At 44.0% G+C, this 4,641-nt stretch overlaps 1 long non-coding RNA gene across 1 annotated transcript; it reads right to left on the bottom strand.

Moving 5' to 3' along the window:
• Positions 1 to 1,033: 1,033 nt before the first annotated feature.
• On the bottom strand, positions 1,034 to 2,049 carry LOC147102722 (uncharacterized). The gene is made up of 3 exons (XR_015073179.1): positions 2,000 to 2,049; positions 1,716 to 1,864; positions 1,034 to 1,609 (listed from the first exon to the last, which is right to left on the bottom strand). It is a non-coding gene; the product is annotated as an uncharacterized LOC147102722 (long non-coding RNA).
• Between the last annotated feature and the right edge of the window lie 2,592 nt (positions 2,050 to 4,641).

The following is a 4,641-nucleotide window of genomic DNA, read 5'->3' as shown; positions in this document are numbered from 1 at the left end:
TGAGGAGATCTTATTTAAGGTGACACATACTGCGATGTGCTTCTGATTAAAGCATCAAATTTATGGGCCGATAAAAATGTAAAATGAGAGCTGTATCTCTTTGATACTTCTTCACATGCTTGGAGAGCAAGAACAGAGAATCAGAGTCAGATATAGTGAGAAATAAAATGAAAGACCTAAGGGAGCACAGTCTGAAGTAAGAAAAATAAGACAAATCTTCTAGTTGTAATAAAAAGTGAATCATTTTTTTCTAGAATGGTGGGTATGTTGGGGGATTTGAAAACCCCAGCTTGGTAAATTTCAGAATTTAAAGGCATACCATGTTAGGATTTCATCAATCTCCTTCATAATGCTTAATTTGAGGATGGGGAGTTCTATTCCACTGATGATCCATCAAACAGTTAAAATCACCACTAAGAATATTTAACTGGCGACAGTTGTCTACTAATAGTAAGAAACCTGAGATTGGAGGTTTTTGTCCTTATTCAAGACATGAACATTTTAATCCAAAATACCTTCTCAATGGACTAACCATCATTTTATTTGTAAGGTAAAGGGAAATGTATGTGGAAGCTCCTATTTGCCCCCTCCTTTGGTGGAATATGACCCTGGCCCAATAGCCAGCCTTGTTGCAGCTCCGAAATCATTGAGATGCATTTCTCGCAGGAATATCATTGCAATTTTATATTGAAATGCCTGTTGTTGACATTAGCGGATGAAATCCTGGCATGTTGCATGATATTCCTCTATCTGCTATGTTAACACAAGAATTTGTTTTAAATCAAACACTTTCACTAAAATAAAAGACAAAGGGATGACACATGAAAATGTTGTTCATCTACTAATATTGCAACAAGTAATTTCTACTAATATTGCAACAAGTAATTTCTACTAATATTGCAACAAGTAATTTCTACTAATATTGCAACAAGTAATTTCTAAGTATATCTTGTACTAATTTGGTGCCTAATTCAGTCACTGTTTCAAACGATCACTTCAGCTGAGAATGGAACCATGTTCAGACCGAGACAGGTTAAATCATTGCTTTTTATTCTTTCTTACGTGATTAACAGGGACAAGGGATGGTAATGAACATTCATCTTTAACTTAATCAGCCATTTGTGTTGTCAAATAATATCAGAAAATATGCAGCCCAGAGCGTCATTTGGAGTTGCCAGATATAGCCATTCAGAATTTAATTTACAAGCGCATACCCTACTGTGCTCCTTGTAATTTATGCCAGCTGTGCCATTTGCAGTGTTGCTGGGATACTACTGCTGCTGTGCAGGCTCGCCCTGAGTGACAGCTATAACTACAGCACACTAAATCTGCCAGATGCTACCGATCTAATTGTGCACTCCACTAACAATGCCAAACGACCAGGCTGCAACATCAGCGCTGAAAGAAAAATGAAAAGAAAACTATTCAAGAAATAAAGGAAGCCATAGATTTACAACTCGTGCACAACTAAAGACCCTGACTACTATGAAATTTATCAATACAAGAACCATATACAGTATATGAAGCAGCCCTGGTAAACTTGCCCTTCACGGTTCCCATGCTCATTGCAGCAAAGTCTTCCACTCAGCACTTCTCTTTAACGGACCAGCTAAGAAAGCAAAGACAGAATACACCGTGATTAGTTAATACTCCAGGGGCGTCACCTTCAATTTAAAGTTCACACACACGCACAGAAACACTAACGTTTCTTCTACCTGAGAGGACGTATTCTCCATTTCACAACTGAAAAAGCAGCTTGCTGGAGACCAGCCTTTCAGGTCACCCAACAAAATGGCACATCCAGTGGGCTCATGTTCAAATGGCTGTCATCACACTAAACGGCGATGAGCATTGGTATTTTTTTCTGCGGAACAAACAAAACTATTAACATTTCCATAATTACCACTGTATGTAGTTTAAAACAAAAATAGACAGGCTTCCAAGAGGTTTCTCTCCAGAGTCTTATGGTATATAACTGAGAAATTCCATATTTTGTTACTTTGACACTTTAGGGCCTGGATGACACTGTGACACAGCAGATGATGGCAGTTTGGAGCCACATCAATCAGAAATCTGACACCAAGCAGGCAGGCCTGTCGTACTGTTAATCATTGACTAACTCACCAATGGAAGTTGCAGGTAAGGCTGTCAGTGAGGGCTGGGATTTTTCCCACTCAGCTCCAGATAATCCTGCAAACCAGTGTCTTAACAGGTAGGGACGGTACTGGCTGAAGCAGGAATCTTACCAATGCTAGATATAAAAAGTAGTAAACATGGAAATATGTATTTTGGGAAAATAAAAGGTACAGAAAAGAAAACAAGATAAATATTTAAAACAAAAACAAAGAGAAGAAAGGAGACCAAGACAAACAAAGAAATAGGAACAGTTTCTGAGGTGCCCACTCTAGTGTATGTGCTTTAAGTCAGAACTACTTTTTACAGCTCCTGTATACTGTAGTACCGGCAGTGACCACACCAGTATATAAGCTGTGCGCATGCCTCTGTACCCCAGTCTAGAGATTACCCTCCTCCAGTAAAGACCTGTTATTTGTTTATGTACAGCATCCGTGTAATTATTTATCCACTGAACCAGGGATCTAACAGTGGCGACGAGGGTTGATGCGAATCTACCTGCAACATAAAAAATAAAAAAAAGTCAAGTCCAGGAACACGGGCGTCGACCGCGAGCAACCGCCCAGCAGTCAGCCAGAGATCCAACTTCTCTGGGGAGGCTGTGGAGAGCCGGGCTTGGTTCCCCAGCCACAACGAGCAGTAAGAGACCGACGACAGGTCCAGAGCAGACCCTTCCCGAGCAGCGGCGGCTGGAGCCGACCGACGGCAGAGAGAGAGAGCCGGGCAGCGTCGACGGGGTAAGAAAGAGGGTGAAGAGAGCAGGGCGCAGCCGGGGGTTGATCACCGAGCGGCGTCGAGGAAAATACCGCAAACCGGAGAGCGAGAGGGTAAGAAACAGCCGGGTTCTAGACTGAGCGGCGTCGACAAATATCAAGAGAAGAACGCGCAGAGCACAGCCAGGGATCACGGGCTGATCAGGGTCCGCGGGGCGAAGCAAGGGGAGACGCCATTGAGCCGCGGAGAAGCAGGGAGAGCGCGGGAGATGCCATTGAGCCGTGGAGAAGCAGGGAGAGCGCGGGAGGCGCCATTGAGCCGTGGAGAAGAAGGAAGAGCGCGGGAGACGCCATTTTGCGAAGCCGCAGCAGAGAAGACGGGCGAGCGCGGGAAGGAAGGAAAGCGCGGGAGACGCCATTTTGTGCCAGCGGAGAAGAAGGGGAAGCGCGGGAGGCGCCATTGGTGATAGTTAACGCACAACCAAGGATGCCGAAGAGTGGCAGTATCTCTACGTTCGACAATGAAGTCGAAGATTGGGCGACATATGTGGAACGTATTGAGGTGTACTGCAGGGCGAATGAAGTGCCAGATGCTAATAAAGCACTGGTTCTGTTAAATTCCATGGGTGCAAAAACTATGGGTTACTGCGAAATCTAATAACCCCAGAGAAGCCGGTAAACAAGAATTTTGAAAGCATAGTAGAAATCCTACAGGACCACTTAAACCCCACACCGCTGCTGATAGCAGAACGATTTAAGTTCCATAAAAGGAACCAACACAAAGACGAAAGCAATGCTGAGTACCTAACGGAACTGCGCAAGCTATCGAAATACTGCCAGTTTGGAGCGGGACTAGCAGACACATTAAGGGACAAGTTTGTGTGTGGGCTACAAAGTGAAGGAACCCAGAAACGGCTTCTATCAGAAAAGGACCTTACGCTGGACAAAGCTTTCAGTATGGCAGTATCACATGAAGCAGCCGCAAGGGGCACTGCAGAGATACAACGGAGACCGCAAGAATATGGCACCAACGAAATGACCTATGGAACAGGGAAGTGCTATCGCTGCGGCAGAACAACACATGACCAGAAAGATTGTTGGTTCAAGGACCAAGTGTGCAGACAGTGTGGGAAAGCAGGACACATAGCAAGAGTCTGCAGGTCTGGGAAGAAAACCAACAGTAAGAAATCTCCACAGGAGAAGTACAAAAAGGTACACCAGGTGATGGACAGTGGTTCAGACGAACAGAAAAGTGACACAGACTCTGGAAGCAAGGAGCTGGGTTGTCTGAAACTAAATAATGTAACCGAAATGGAGGATCACCAGACTATCTGGGTTACACTCAAGATAGACGGAGTCCAAGTGGAAATGGAATTGGACACAGGGTCAGCTCTAACAGTCATAAATCAAAGAGACTACAAGCGGCTATTTTCACACATACCCTTGAAAGCTACAGAGATTGTCTTGAAGACGTATACGGGGCAAAAAGTCTACCCCAAAGGAAAAATAAGGGTGAAAGTGACATATAAAGGTCAGGAAATACCTAAAATGGATATATATGTATTGCCAAATGGAGGACCACCACTGCTAGGACGCGAATGGATTCGGAAGATACATTTAAATTGGCATTCCATACAGGCACTGAAGGTGGAGGCCAAAAAGGATGACGACGTCACACCTGGACGACTGTCAAAAATGCTAACTGACGCAAAAGAAGTGTTCCAGGAGGGACTAGGAACACTAAAAGGAATAACAGCAACAATTAAAATAGAGGATAATGCAAGCCCAAAGTTTC

The sequence above is a fragment of the Somniosus microcephalus genome, chromosome 21 (genome assembly GCF_052327205.1).
Source record: "Somniosus microcephalus isolate GS21.2 chromosome 21, FLI_Smic_1.0, whole genome shotgun sequence".
Classification (NCBI taxonomy): domain Eukaryota; kingdom Metazoa; phylum Chordata; class Chondrichthyes; order Squaliformes; family Somniosidae; genus Somniosus; species Somniosus microcephalus.
The sequence above is the reverse complement of the archived record's forward strand: the minus strand, read 5'-3'. Positions and strand labels throughout refer to the sequence as shown.